Here is a 17,239-nt window from a genome sequence, read left to right as displayed (position 1 = left end):
CCTTAAATTGGGGAAAATTGAAAACCATTGATGGTAGTAAAATATCTGCTGAGCAATAATGGAATTCACTACATGTTTCTAAATGTTAATATGAATTTTAGAAAGTGGAATATTATTTTCAATATAGAAGTAAAGCATGAGCCAAATAGCTGGAAGAGAAGATTTTACGACATGTCTATTACTATCAAACTCAGTAAGCATTTGATGGAATTTAAAAGTCTGCTATTCTGCTTTGTCAACATAAAAAATGATTTTTAATCATAAATGACTTTCATTTTTGAATACAAAAGCAATTCATCCTGTTTAAAATTGCATTGCTCTACAAATAATTAAATCATAGAGTCCAAGATCTTTTATTTATTCTATTGAAGAGAAGTGAATAGCATATTCTCTGTGTGTGTGCACATGGGCATGCAAGCTTGAGATTTTTGTTATTGTTGCTGGAGACTAAACCCAGGTTCTTTTATAGGCAAGGCATATAGCTTCACCACTGAGCTAGTCTCCCAGCTTATGAAGATATTGTTTTAATTTACACAGTATATATACAAATATCCCTGAAAGATACCAACTTAAATTGGATAAATATGTTGCATATTTGAAAAAAAAATACTCTAAAGATTCACCAGTGGTGTTTTAAGTCAAGACATAGCCATAAATCACAAGTAAATATTTGACTTCTTTACTTCTATACATTAATTGGTTAGCATTACTGTAGAAAGTTGCAAACCTATGAAAATGGGTGCCCCTCATTCACAGTCATGGTTTAACAATTATCTGTATAATGTTGATGCCCAAATCTATACATTTAAACTATATCTTCAGTTACACATCCACATTTTTACATAATACGATGTTCTGCAACTTGTATTTGGGGTAAAAAATGGGAGTTCATAACCCACTTGAATCAAATGTATGGAAGATGATATATCATGAGCTTTGTAATGTTTTGAACAACCAATAAAAAAATAAAAAAATAAACAAAATAAACTATATCTTCAAACCAATATCTAACTTAGAACATATTTTAATACTTTATTTCTTCGTTTGCTTGTATGTGTATGTGTGTGTATTATATATATATAATTGTAATCTAGAAATCTAGATTATCAGCAACCAAATGCACCCGGAGCATTATATATTCAACTTGTCCAAATCTAAAGTTGTTATAATCCTTGAAAAATAGATCCTCCTTCCTTTTTTCACCATAGATATTCCCAATATCCAATAATTGTAAAAAATAAACCAGAATTAAATTTCCTACTTACTGTTTGTATTAAAGAATCTAAAAGTGCATTTGATTTTACTTTCCAACTATTTCATAAGTTATTAAATTCTTTAAATGCTTTCTGTATTTCTTTAGCTATGTTTTTAATTATTTCAATGCTTCAATTATTTTAATGGTTTCCTAACCAAATAAGGCAGTCATTAATATGGAGATATATCCTAGAATTGTAACTATTGCTTTAAATGTAAATTTTATTCAATATTTTGATAAGAAAAAATATTAAATATCATTACTTATGTTTTGAAGAATTTATAACACCAAAATTTATTCCAATATGCTATACTTTTACTTTCTTGTATTGGTTTTCAGTTAATAATAATAATAATGCATAGAATAATGATTATATATTTTACCTTTAAACATTTATTTTTAATATTTATTATTAAGTAGGTATCAAATTATGATATAAAAGAGGGCATATTTTTCTTATTTCTGAATAGAGGGGGTATCTCTTGAATTCACTTGATGAAAGAATATCACTCAACATAGATTTTTGGTTGTTCATACACAGCCAAGTTGGAGGGTTTTTAAGCGACTGTTGATCCATAATGGGGCATGGGAAGAATGGAGAAACTCTGATTATGAAAAAGGAAGGAAGGAGAGGGGAGGGAACATGGGGGTAGGAAAGATGGTGGAATGACATGGACATCATTACCCTTATGACTGCAGATATGGTGCAACTTTACATCATATACTACCAGAGAAATGAAAAACTGTTCTCCATTTGTGGACAATGAACTGAAGTGCATTCTGCTGTCATGTATAACTAATTAGATAATATTTTTAAAATATCCCCTAACTACAAAAAAAATTAAAAAGTCAATCGTGATATTGCCTTCTGAATTGATAGAGCTATTAGCTTCTTTTGAAATTAAATACAAATTAATTAATTCTACCACCTCCCTCTTGAAGAAACTGGACAAGCATATCCATGTGATAAAATCACATTTACTTAGATTTACTGAGTTTCCAGTGGTTTATAGTAATTTTTTTCTTTCTTTCTTTTTTTTTACCCTTCTGAACATAACATCAACCCTCAAATTAATGGAGATGAGTCCATTATACAAATATTTTGTTCATAAAAATATATTTTGCCCTGCATAGTTATGCTTACAATATGTTTAATAAATATTCTCAGTTTATTCTAAAAGGACAAACTGTTTAATCACATAAATGTATCAAAATTATTGCTTTATTTTTAATTCTTATATATGCATATGTACACAAATATTTCTATAAATCCTTTGAAAAGGACTTTGTAGAATTTCAGAAATAAAAAACTAGCAAAAATACATTATTCTTGAAATACATAGAAAGTATCACAGTACTGTTGGGAATATAGTAAGTGATCTTTATGAAAAATTAACTCTTATTTTATATTTTCTGCTCTTTCCTTCTTTGACTCCTCAATAATTTAAATTGATTGTTTTCATATCTCATCTTTCATTAAAAGATGGAAGTATTCCAGTTATATTGTGAAATGATGACTACAATTTCAATTGGTCAGTAGATTGAAAAAAGATCAAAAACATAATTATAGATATAAAACTAAACATATTTAATATATCATATAATATATGAGGAATAATATCTACAGCATGTTTCAATACAGGCACATATAGACATATAAAATGTCTTACAATGGCAAGTTAAAGGAATTCTTTACATTTGATTTTATAATGCCTAAAATTTGGATAATGACATCATCTATTTATAATACAATTTTGATGGAATATTTGTATTATGGGTTATACAATGAAATATATAAACATTTAGGAATTATGTTATATAAATACTAGCTAACTTCTCCATATTTAAAGTTTTGCAATTATAAAAGCACATGCATCTGATTAATCTTATATATAATATTATATAATCTAATATAATCTTAATTTTATATAAAACATTTAGGAATAATATAAATACTAGCTAACTTCTCCATATTTAAAGTTTTGCAATTATAAAAGTACATTCATCTGATTAATCAATGTCTTGACAAGGACCCAATGGACTAAAGCAAGAAAATATTATTTCTCATTGCTTTTTACTATTTTTTCTAACAGTTACAATGAATTCTGCTGAGGGCCATTACCAAGTAGGAATGACGCATCGAAATCCTTGCCAGTGTACCCCATGTTAAATGGACTTACCTTGGAAATTTGCTGCGACCTTGCTTGTGTGTTTGAGAAAGGTGACCCTGCTCAATCACCAGGGTGGATCCAGGATTAGGGTGTATTTTGCAGGAAGTATCCCTGTCCTTGAGTTTAGGGCATGACAATAGGAGTTTTAGGGAAGTTGGAGGTTGAAGATTATTTCTGCTGGCAGTAGGGCGTGCCTGCTGCCTGAATTCCCCCTGAGTTCTCGCGGAGAGAAAATATTTAGGACTTGAATTGTGCGGGAGATTGGGATTGCCCCTTGACCTGTGTGGAGGCAGTGTGAGAGCGGGAATAAAGAATTGCTGTTTGAACCTACAAGGCAGCCGAGACATTGGCATTTGGCAGAATGCAATTTGCAAACACATAAATATTAGTGGATTTTAATATAATTATTGGGACATAATATTATTTTTGCTTAAAATATAAATATATAGTAGCAAAGTCCTAAAATATGTAATATAAACATTATAATTAATAACATTTATTATTAAGTTACCTTTCATAAATAATACTTTTCCTGTTGATTTAGAGAAAATACACTTAAGAAAATTTTAGTGGAAACATGATGCTTATAATACATTCTTAATTGATAATTATAAATAAGAAAACTAAGAAAAATCATTACATTTTACTTCTAAGGAAAATAAAACTAGTTGTCTTGAATGATTTGAATAATTATGTAACAAAGTTGACAAATTGATTTGGAATGCTTAAATTAAAAAATATTCTAAATTATTTATGTATGAATTTGGTTCATGTAAACCACATTAAAATATTAAAAGAAAATATTTTATTCATATGTAGATATTTTAATTTATTAACAATAAATATTTCAATCTTTGCTTTGAGGTCCTTTTTTATTATTCCACAATTTTTTTATTCATTAGTATATATACAAAGTTATCTTAATATCAAAAATTCATTGATTAATTCTATTTCTTAATGTATAATGAATATAGATAAATGAAGAGGTGATTTTTAGGCGAAATTTACCTCTTTTACATAATTATTCACATCTATATTTTATTTTTTATTAATATACATATTAATTGTGTCATGGTATGTGTAAGTCAATGTCTCCATGAGACATATGAATTCTGTGACAAACACAAATTTTACTCATAAAAAGAATAATGAAAGAGATCTTCAAAAAGCTCTAAGGCAGAGGACAGGATGAGGAGCATCCAGATTCCTCCTGATAACAAAAGTCAGAAGACAACAATTTTTTTTTCTTTTTTTGCTGCAAGCTATTACATTTTGGATAGTTTGTAGTGTACTAATTGCTAATCAATATAACCAATTATTTTGAAATAAAAGTGCTATAAATAAGTATAGAATTATGTCACATGAAATTCTCTTACTTATTCAGTGACTTCATTTTTGTTCATTAATGCCTATGGCTTAAATTTATCACCAATTGCATACTTTTTATAGCTGCCTGAAATGACCCTAAGTACATCTACAACCCTGTGCCCAAACAACAGTATTTCAGAGTTTTACATACAAATCTTAATATTCAGTTTGATTTTTTTTAGTTAAATAAAAGAGAACAAAGCAGATACCCCACAAGTCATAGCCTATATTAGTATTCATCTGACACATTTAAAATCATCTGACACATTTAAAATACATATATCTCCAAATATACAGATGTATTTCTTTTAGAATTTTAGTTAATGACCAAATTACTTAACATTTGAAGAAAAAAAGAAAAAATATTCTCCTTTTGGTACCAATCATATGTCATGTTAAATTACCAAAGGTATACGTGTATGAACAAACACACACACACAAACACACACATTCATAATTCTTGTGATTTTACAAACTTTGTTTTACTTCCTGTGATTGTGTATATTGCATTGAAAAAACAAGAACACGAATTCCTTGAATTTTACATAAACTACAAAATTGCAAATATGATAAATATTTAGTATATATATGAGGCATACCAAATTTGTGTTAATTTGTCTTTTAATTAGTATCCATTTAAAATAACAAAGTCATGTAACCATGATCATTCTGAAAGTAAACTATGCAAAAAGAGCTAAATATGACTTTTTGACATTACCAGAATCTAATTACCTACTACAAGTGGCCAGAATGATTATCCTTTACCTCATTGATTCAGTCACTCCTCTGTTAATGATTAATCAATGTGCATGTTTAGCTTGCCTGCACCTAGACTTCAATCAAATAATTATAATGATTTTTTATAGGAATAGACTAAATTCATTTAAACTCATGTTTAGTAACTAATAACTCATTTTGATGTTTTAAATTGAAAAAAAAAATCTCTTTGATTCAAATTACTTAATTTTTTCTGTCCAAGTTAATTCATAGGGTCATTTTAATAGGTAAGGGAAAAAAGAGAGAGAAGGGAAAATGTAGAAGTATCATTTCAACACAAATGATAAATATGACAATGGGAATATCTTGGTAAATTATGACAGTAAACAAACTAAAATTTAATTATAGAATAAATAATTCAAAAATTTCAAATGATAATGGATTTGAATGTGTTCCTTCAATTGTTTACTATACTCCTGAATTGAATTATTTTTTTTTCTTTGTGTATTTTAAATGTTATATTTTTAAAGGCGATAGTTCTGGTAAATCCTGTGAATTGACATATATTTTTTGCTTTATTATTCTTCATAACACACTCTGAGTATGTGTTTCTGTATGTTTATTAACTATTTCTCAGGGAGAATAGGAGTGGGTTGATTATATTTATTGCTCCATCCAGAAGGTCTGGCAAATGATCAGTATTCCTTAAATATTGGGGGATGCATTTTAAACATAATACAAAACTTAAATACCTGTTTCCTCTTCTAGACTGCCCACCGGGTCTGGCAGGGAGGAGTAATGTTCATTGTGTTCTGTCTAGAGATACAGCTGGCTTTTATTAACAACTCGAGAGAAGTATCTCAACTCAGTTGAGATACTGCAAATGGCTGCAGAAATGGATGAACTTAATGCTCCATGCTAACTTCTATACCCATGGATTTGAATTCTTGGGAGAGATAATGCCAAATGAAATTGTGAAAAATATTTTTTCACCAAAGAATTCTGTAAATCATTAGAATCGTACAGTCACTGCTGGGAAAGAATTAATCCATTGTGGGTGCCCTCACACAGGGAAGACACCAGACACCAGGGAGCAACTTCTGCACATCTCTCTGACGCTGTGGGCAAGTCTGCAGGCATCAAGGTAACAATGTTTTGCAGCAGCTTCCAGCAGTAAAGACCTGTACTCTACAGTAATTATAACCACAGGGAATGGAGCTGGAACCAAAGAGAAATAAAAATAGGAAAACAGTGGGTCCCGAATGCTGGTGCTGACAATAGTTGAGAAATGTTTAAGGTGGCTTTTAAGTCCCCAGTGCCAAACAATGGGGGAAAGAAAGAGAAATTATATTTGCTACAGTGCAAGAGAATATTTTTCCCTAGGCAACTGAGAGCAGGATAAACACAGGCGGCATATACATATTAGGGGAAATGGATAGTCAAGGACTCTAAGGTACATAGTGTGTAATCCTTGTTGATTTTCAGTGCATTTTAAGGACTCTTCAGGTGAAAAAATAAAGACATTGAACAGAGGAGTTCTTTCTTGAAAAACAGTTCCTTTTAATGATATCATGAGTAACTACCATTCACCTGAGATCTGTGCCCAGTTTATTAATTCGCATATTAGTGATTCTCAGAAGGATTGCTCAAGATTTGTCTAAATATTCATATTGAACATAGAAATAGAAAATTTAGTGATATATCAAAATAGTAGTGTAGCATAGGCTTGTTCTAGGTAATACACTTTAATTTTTTTTTTTTTTTTTGAAGGAACAGTAGAGGAGAAGGCTTTTTGGGAAAAGTACATGAAAGCCGGAACATGAAGGATGAGCAAAAGTTAGCTATAAAAAGGAGATGCATTTATGAGGAATGTCCTAATATGCACCATTATTCGCTAAAAGACTCAGAGATCACAGATTGCATGGCATAAAAAGGGAAATGAAAGGTTCTAATCATGCCTTTCCTATAGGATAATTTCAGTTCTGAGGCTTGAGGGAGGCCTGAGCCTGAAGGTAATTTTTATTCATTAAAGTGTTACAGAAATTGTTCTTTCCTCCATTGACACCCCCAGATAAATACAGCATTGTCAATGGATTAAACTATTATCATCAGAGAAGCATATAGGGAAAAAGCATATAGGGTAATTCTTCTCTAACTGTATAATGTTAATCTAAGTTTATTAGATATGATGTGCTCCCGGAAATCTTAATTTCTTCTATCCTATTCCTCAGGAAATATCTTATTCTATTTATAGCCTACTTTTGTTGTAATCCAACATTACTTTTATTCCTTGGCTATCCTAAAATTCATTTGATCATTTCTAAGTTTCTTAGCATCATCTACAAAATCCTTGGTTTTCATCATCATAATTATTCCTTGCATGTGTTATATCATCAAAATGAACTCAAATACTATATATAATTATAATGCCCAAATTTTAAAAATTCCACACACTAGAACTAATCTATTGTATCTTTTTTGCTATAACATTTTCATGATGATACAATATTATCCCAAATCACATAACCATACAAATAGGTTGTACAAATTATGTTTTCTAAATCCTGAAGTGGTCTTCAACCTCAGACTTATATCTTTCAGTGCTAAATGAACAAACCAGAACTCTACTCTCCAAAGCAGAAACAGTAATCCATTTGAGATTTTTTCAAACATCTTGTATTCTTTTATTCCTTGTCATTATTTTCATGTTACTTGCGTATGAAATATTTTATGCTGCATCTTCTTCCTCTGAGAACTACAAATCATCTATTCAAATGTATTTCTGTAATCAAATTTTCTAAACTGCATTCAGTGAATATCTGCCAATTTTCCATTTACATGTATATCGAATGCCAATTATACTCTTATTTCATTAAATGCATGTGTCTATGAGAATACATAAAAGGTAATGTTAAACTTGCCATGCTGTTTTTCTTTTTTAATAAAAGGGATGTTAACCATGTTGTATTGTTTTAAAAATCCATATAACATAAATAGTATATGATACCAAGTCATCGCAGATGTTAAAATTTAATCAGGAAAAAGTTATTGTGTGTGTCGAAATCTGGATATCCACATTTTGCTTCTCCTATACACAGATATAAAGTAGTAAAATGGATGGAAAGTAGCACTTAACTTGGGACAAACATAGACTATCAGAGAATGGATTTATCCTCCCCATAAAAATAACCAATATGATAGAAAACAATTTTGAAGATACCCCAACACAGATAACAGAGAAAAGTGCTACCACAGAGAGAAAAGAAAAATGAAGTTAACCCTACAAATTCCTAGATTAGAGCCCACATAAGGTTTATGAAAAGAAGAATGTAGGAGGAAAGGATGGAAATATTACATTTAAGAGAAATAGCTGAAATTCCAGAAAAACTGAAGCAAGTCGTCTAGTGTCCACAAAACAGAGAACTTCAGATAAAAGAACCACTCAGTGATAACCCTGGTGTTCTTTGGTGGGTGTTCTCCCCGAGTGTTCAGTTTTAGAGTAGTGCATAGAAAAGAGGAACTTAGCTGAACACTTTGAAGGAACCATCTGAAAGGATAAGAGGTGAGATTGCCCAGGGTTCACACTTGCCAAGGAATACTGCAAGTCCTCACTCGCCACTAAAATACTCAAGATTCATGGGATATTAGGAAGAATATGTAGAAGATTTTAACCCAGTACGGAGGAATAATTAACCCTAGACTGAATATATTTTTTTTTCAAGTCACTGAACTCTGTCACACAGGAGAGTACAAAAATATTTATGGGAATACAAAACTCTCAGGCATGAGAAACAGAAAAAGTATAACACAAAAAACGAAGATCAAAAATTGACACAGGTGTTTGAATTAGTAGAAAAGGATATTAAAACAGTCATTTTAAGTACATTCTATGTATTGAAGAAGTACAAATATGGAACACATATTTATCTTCTAAAAAGCTCATCAGACATTAGAGATAAAAATTACAGTGTGTGACATAAAAATATACTGGATACAGATAATAGCACATTAGGAATCATATAAGAAATGATTAATGAATTTGAGGTAAAAATTAGAAAATACCCAAACTGAAACACAGGGAGAAGAGTGGAAAAAAATGAAATGGTCACTTCTGAGTAGGACACATTTAAAAAGTCGAATGAAATTGTAATTTAAAGTACCAAAATAGAGATCAGAGACTACAGTAAAAATAGGTGGAATTATGGGCCAGATTTTCTCAGCACTCCACTCAGTTTTATATGGTTAGAATTATAAAATTATATATTTGAGATGTCTAGTAAAATTTTAATACAAAATTAATGAAAGAAACTTCACCAAAGCATACCCTAATCAATTTGATGCAAACCAATGATACAGAAAAAACATTTAAAGTATCCAAATTAACAAAAACATATTTCATACAGAGATCAAATATAAGGATGGTAGCATATTATTTTAATGCTGCAAAAATACAATTAAATATATTATAAAAGAATTTAACCTTAATTCTATATGTGTTTTTGTTTAAATTAAGGGAAATTAAAGAGTGTCAGTCAAAACTAAAAGAATTAATCATAAGTGACTAACACTACAAAAAAAAAAACTCTTTATTTTTATAACTAGTGAAATATATTACACAGTGAACAATTTTATGATAGTCAAAGCAAGTATAATGAAAAGAAGGATCGTGTTAGCTTTTCATTGCTGTGACAAATTCCCTGAGAAAAAAATATTTATTGGAAACATTTATGTTTGTTCACAGTTTCAGATATCTCAGTTCATGGTCAGCTGGCTTCATTCCACTGGGCTTGTCATGAGGCAGAATGTCGTGGAAGAAGGGCATGGCAGAGGAAAGCTGATCAGCTCAGAATGCAGGACGCAGAGGAAGACTGAAGGGGCCAGGAACAAGATATAGTCCCCATGGGCATGTCCCCAGTGACATGCCCTATCCATCTATGCCTTATCTCCTTGTAGTTCCTCCACTTCTCAGCACTCCACTCAGTTTTCAATGGATTAATTTACTGATAAGGTAAGAGCCCTTGTTATCTAATCATTTCCCCAAAGCCCCACTTCTGAATATTGCTGCAATCAGGAAAAGCTATCAACACATGACACTTTGAGGACATTACAGATCTAAACCTTAACAGAGCCTTTTTTTTTTTAAGGAAAGACCTAGCAATTCTAAATGTTTACAAACTTAAAAGACTTAAAATGAGTGTGAAGCAAAAACAAAAACAAACAAACAAAAAAACATAGCATTGAAATTTGAAAAAAATTCAGTCATTTCTGGATATTTCAAAATGCTGTTAATGATTGTTAGAATAATATAAAATAACATTTATGATATAGAAAGTTTTAAAGACATTTTACATTTAATATTTAACATACAACATTCAAAATCAGCAGATATTGAATATAGATTTTTTTCAATTAAATTTGGTACATTCAACAAGATAGCCCTTAATCTGGACCTTAAATGTTCACAATAAGTATAAAACAATTGAAATAACACAGGAAATTCTTGACCACAGTAGAGTTGGATTAGAAAGCAATAAAGTAATCTCCACAAAGTACCAAAGTATTTGGAAGCTAAATAACACTTTCCTAAATTTTTAAAAGAGAAAATTAAAAGTAAAATGTGAACATATTTTAAACTGAAAAAAAAACTCACATCAAATCAAAATGTGGATGATGTATGTCAAATAATACTTGTAAGTTTCATAATGCCAAACATTTTAAGACTGGCCTATAGTTAATTTTCTCTCTATATGTGTTATTCATATTACCCATATAGAGCATAATTTTTCATATCTCTGGTTGTACACAAAGGAGACTCACACCACTCTTGTCTTCATACATGTACTTAGGGTAATGGTTTCTATCTCATCCTACCGTCTTTCTTACTCCCATATACCTTCCCTTCCCCTCCCTTGCTCTCCCAGAACCGATTATTATCCCCTAAGGGGTGGTTTTACCCACTTTAAGAATGCATCACATAGATGAATTTTAATAGTGTTAGGATCTCCGACTGAAGTGAAGGTGAGGAACCAGAAAACAGCAGAGAGAAAGTATGGACAGAAATAATAAACCTGGGGAAAGCATAGCATACAGAAATGAGTGTTAAACAATTTTGAATATTTGCTGGAGGTGAGCTACAAATTTGACTGTAAGGTTCTTAGAAATCACTTTTCCTTTAAAAATAAACCCATTTGCTGGGAAGATGCAACCATAAGGCCGAATTGGAAGGAACTCTATAGATACGTGTATATTACCAATGCCTATGTAAGGGAACTATCTGGATTTTAAAGGCAGTGAGAGATGCTGTTTGGACAGAACAGTGAGGACCTGGATCTGTCTCTACTCCATCATCGTCTCCTCTCCTGAACTCAGATCAGGACTGGAACTTGGTTAAATACCTCCAGGAGACCCGGTTCACCTTGACCTCTTTTTCAGGAAGCAGTGGCCAGCTCTGTGCTCATAAACAAGTGCCTGCCAGAGCTCAGCTGATCATAAAACACCAGAGTGGGAAACCAAGCACCTCTGCGCATCAGGGTGATGGTAAGAGTAGAAAGAGTACAGACTTTGAAGCCCGGAGTTCTGGGTCTGGTCTTCTGTTTAATTCTCTAAGTCCTATAAGCCAGACTTGATATTTAATTTGGTACTATCTTTCACTGACTGTGACCTCAGGTAATTTGCCTAGCTGCTAAGTTGTTCTTTTGTCTGTAAAGTGGGGATAATACAACCTATATTATGGCATATTTTAAATGAAATATTTCTGCTACAAATGTAATATAGTAAGTGCTTAGCAGCTTTAGCCATAACTAAAATCATTCATAATATTTTGCATCCTGCTTTTACCCAACACTTTATCAATGTAGTTTTAATGGTGAATCTTCCATTAAATTTGAGATGCTACCATTTACTGAATCATTTTGTTGTTGTTGTTGTTGGCAGTTTATTTAGGTGTTTCCCAATATTCCCTTTTATAAATTAAAATTGGATGGAATGGACTCCCTGGATTTCTGCCTCTACCCTTCTGACTGCCGGGTACTTGTAGACCCTGTTGGTGCCCCTCTGGTTACACAATGAGGAGGCCAAGCTGGAGGGCAGATGCAGCCTTAAGTCTAGATAACTATCCCAGCTCAGAGAGTAGGTTGGCTGATCCAGGGAAGAGCCAGGGCTAAAAGAAGCAGTGGAGAGAAGTGCCCCAAACTGACCCAAGTGAGTTGGAATCTCACGGTCCAGGGAGTTGATGGGCCGTAGTAATTGGTACTGTGTCTTATCCCTTTCCAATGGTCGTACAAGCTGAAGACTACCCTTTGGAAAGCACTTGAGCTGAAAAATTTTCAAATCTTTTGTTCCGTTCATCTTTCTACTGCCAACTAATCAATCCCCAGAAAATCATATTAAATATGAAATTAAAGGCTTCACAATCCTATACCTTTTAAAAATATTTAGTAACAGGGGCAATGACCATCATCTCATTGGGGGATTCTTCTTCCTGCCGAGGAGGGTGTAAGTTACCTGAAAACTTACAGTCTAAAATAATTAGTAAAGAATAAAATACAAAGAACCAGAAATATATTTGCAAAAGCATAGCTCCTGATACATCTAGTCCACACAAGAACTGGAACTAGACAAAGCAAAATGGCTCTTGTGGTTTATTTAAGGTGGGTGCATCAAAGGCAGGGATAAGATAAGATTTCAAGGGCAGAGTCTTGTTTCCAGATGTCTTGCTGTCAGCAGGTTGATTGGCATCTTAGCAAGTCACACCCATCTCAGGTGTTGCATGGGTCATGGCAGAGCAGGATAGAAATTCACAATGTCTCTGGGCAATTGACTAGAGAGAAAATGTCCACTGGTCATTCCCAGACACCAAATGTTTCTATCCAATAGGCTTCAATATATGGTGACCCACATACAACCCATGGACAACTTCAACAATTTAGTTCATTATTAAAATTTTTCACAATGAAAAATTTCTCCCTCAAATGCCTATGATTGTGACAATTAACAATATTTAGTAATAAAGAATATCAACTCTTCAAAAAAAATCTTACTAAATATTGAAAAAAATGACTCATACTACCCTCTACAAAAACTAGGAAAGAAGAATTTATAACAAAAGAACACCACATATTAGGTCCCACTATAACACATGAATAAAAATGTGGAGAAACAATGAAAGAATACCACAGACAAAAGTGTCTCACAATGAAAAAAAAGTAACCAATACCACCACCACCACCAACAACAACAACAAAAACCCACTAAAATTTAGGAAAAAGAAATAAAAAATAAATAAATGGTTATATATCTTGATTAACTGCCATTTCACTCAGAAATACAAATTTAGTGTTGTCTTCAAATCTTTTTTTATTATTGTTCAAAACATTACAATGCTCTTGACATATCATATTTCATACATTTGATTCAAGTGGGCTATGAGCTCCCATTTTTACCACGTGTACGGATTGCAGAATCACATTGGTTACACATCCACGTTTATACATACTGCCAAACTAGTGTCTGTTGTATTTTGCTGCCCTTCCTATCCCCTACTATCGCCCTTCCCCTCCCCTCCCCTTCCCTCTCCTCCCTTAATCAATGTAACTCACCATATATTCAAATCTTAATCAATGTATTTCACCATATAACCAACTTAAAAAAGAAAACTCTATGATTATATCAATAGGTACTGAAAACATTTGGAAAAGTCAAACATTCATTTCAGTTAAAAATTATCAGAAAATTAAGGCTAAAAGGAAACATCATCAACTTATAAAGAATGTCCAAAAATCACATTTTATGTTAAAATCTTGAATTTATTTTCCTTTAACAATAGAAATAAAGAAATATGCCTAATTTCTCCCATATATTCAATAAGATCTTGAAGGTTCTGACCAGTTTAATCAGGCAAGAAAAAATAAACACATTCAGACTAGAAATAGAATACTAAAATAATATTTGCATAAGAAAGCATCTCAAAAATTACTCATAATCAAAACATAAATCTCAAAATAATATTAAAAATATACTTATCCATTATAAAAAAAACAAAAATTACAAAATAAGCACTTGAGCTTATTTGCTGGAAGGAAATAATGTAGAAACAAACACTTAAAAAGAATATATTATCACTAATTATTAGGAATATGTAAATTAAAATCTCATTGAGATTAAACTACATTTTTATTTAAATGAATTAAAGCAAAAATCTAATAATCTTAAGTATGGCTGAGGATAATGAAGGATTGAAATTCTTATACACAACCAGTGCAAATACGAAATGATAACACCACCTTGAGGAACTAAGATTTTCTTAAAAGTTAAATGTGTTACTAGTGTATGATTCAGCCATTCTACTTCAAGATATTTATCCAAAAGAAATGAATACATATTTTCTTAAAAATAAACAATGTCCAAGTATTGGAAACAACCCATACATCAATCAAAGACAACTAGATATTTAGTGTTATGTCCATGTTATGGTATAAAATTTATACTGGGAATAATTTTTCAGCACATGAGACTTTGATGAACATCCCAAATCCAAACCAGCTCTTCATACATTCTACGACATTCATTAATCTAAAAATAGTTAAGCAGTCAAATAAGCCAAATGCCAACAAAAAACAGTTGCTGCATTACTCATATAAATGAAATTCTATGGAACATAAATTAAGTAAGCTCATAGAAACTAAATCTTGTGATGCTCTGGGAGTGGGAAGTGGACTTAGCATTAAAAAGCATTAAAATGGAAGCATTAAAAAGTTGCAGGAATCACTTTTGGAATAATGTGAATGTTTGTTATTTACTGTGATAGTTTCATATGTGTTGCATGTGTCAAAACTGAACAAATTGAACATGAATTCTGTGCAATGTGTGTCAATTATCTTTCTATGAAAATTAAACACTACATTCTTTAAAGTTGATAGACCTAAGTTCAAGTTTTCAATTCTCAATAAAATTGCATGTTTTTCTATTTTACTCCGAAATATGGACAATAGTATTTTCCCTAAGGAGCTATTTTAAAACACACAATATAATATGCTTAAAACACTCAACAGGGAGAAAAACATAATAGTTCTCAAAAATAATTCTATTACGGATTACGCTAGCATCCCACTCTACCCACATATTCCTCTAGCTTTCTTTGAGATTTATGCAGGTTCCTTGACTAAAACAAAAATAAATAAAATTAGTTCTGATCAGATAATTAGAAAAATAGCATGCCAATCTGTGCATTAGATTTGTAATGAAGCATTTCATAAATTTAAAAATAATCAAAATGTAATAATAAAATCTTGAACTGCTAAGTCTTAACTATATACTGTTGTCTGTGATAGACACTTTTTTCTCATTATTTAATTTGTTTTTCCCAAGGACATTATAATATTAGTTGTATAATTATCGACCTTTTATGATGAGGAAACTGCAGCACAGAGAGCTAAAAAATATGATTACACACAGCTGATTTGCAAGTTCAAGATCTTTGGAACAAAATAGTCTAAATATCTGATTAGGAAGGTCAGGTTAAATAAATTATGGTAAATTCTTAAAATGAAATACAGTGCAGGCATTAAAATTCTAATAAAGATGATAATGATTCTTTACTGATTTCCTGCCACTTAGAAGTTTTCTATGCTAAGTGCCATTTTATATCCATTTTTATGGTAATCATGAAGGCATTCACGGGAAATGTATGCCAGGCGTTAAGTGTTAAATGCACTGTACAAACAGGGTTCATAGAATGATTTTTATCATTCTCCAGAAAATATATGTTTGCTTAAATATATAATTTTGCTACAATATTTGCTGAAATAAATTACTATTGTTTCTAAGTGGTGGAAATTTAAGTAAATTCTTTTCCAGTTTCTATGGAGCAATTTATGATGATTATACATGATACTTCAAATTAAAAAGTGTTTTAGTCAGGACTGCTGTAACAAAATAATATAAACTGGCTAGCTTAGGAAAACAAAATACATTTCTGAATTTTAGAAATTAGGAAGTCCAAGTCAAGACAGATTCAGTGTCTGAGAAGTTTTCTGGCTCACAAGAGGCACCTTCTAGCTGTGTTCCTCTCTCACATGGTGGAAGGGAAGAACTCTGTTCTCTTAGTTTTCTTCATAAGACACTAGACTGACCACCATACCTAATTGCCTTTCTAAGGCAAAAGTATTGCAAAAATACACATTTTCTTCATAAGCCTATTTATCAGAAGCTAGACAAGCAGTACTAAAATATTAAATTCTTAGAATAATTTTGGCAAATTGTATACAGTAATCTTGAGCTCTGACATAATTCCACAAGCATTATAAGCTGGAGTGTGGATAGGACTGACATACTTTGGCATCTCTGGGAAACATTCTAAGGAATGACACTACAGATAGTCATTAACTTCGTGTCACCAAATGTGTGGATTGAGTTCTTTCCACTTCTCTGGAAATCCTTCCTGTTTAGCCACTATCATATGTATTTACCTGACTCTATATAGATTTGTACATCCTACCTCTAACCTGATTTCTTAATTCTCCTACAGCTTTTCTACTAAGGCATCTAGAACTCTTACTCCAGGTTCTGTAGCCTATGTTTTGATTTATGGTTTTTAGTTACATATAAAACCAAGATCTACACTGACATTATCATAAAAGCATGGAACACACTCTGATCTGATTCAGCCCCAGCATTCCCCCACCCTTAACCCACTCCCCTTTGTCCACTCCTCCACTAATTATTCTTCAAT

The sequence above is a fragment of the Ictidomys tridecemlineatus genome, chromosome 6, assembly GCF_052094955.1.
Source record: "Ictidomys tridecemlineatus isolate mIctTri1 chromosome 6, mIctTri1.hap1, whole genome shotgun sequence".
Classification (NCBI taxonomy): Eukaryota; Metazoa; Chordata; class Mammalia; order Rodentia; family Sciuridae; genus Ictidomys; species Ictidomys tridecemlineatus.
Note: the sequence above shows the minus strand (reverse complement) of the source record.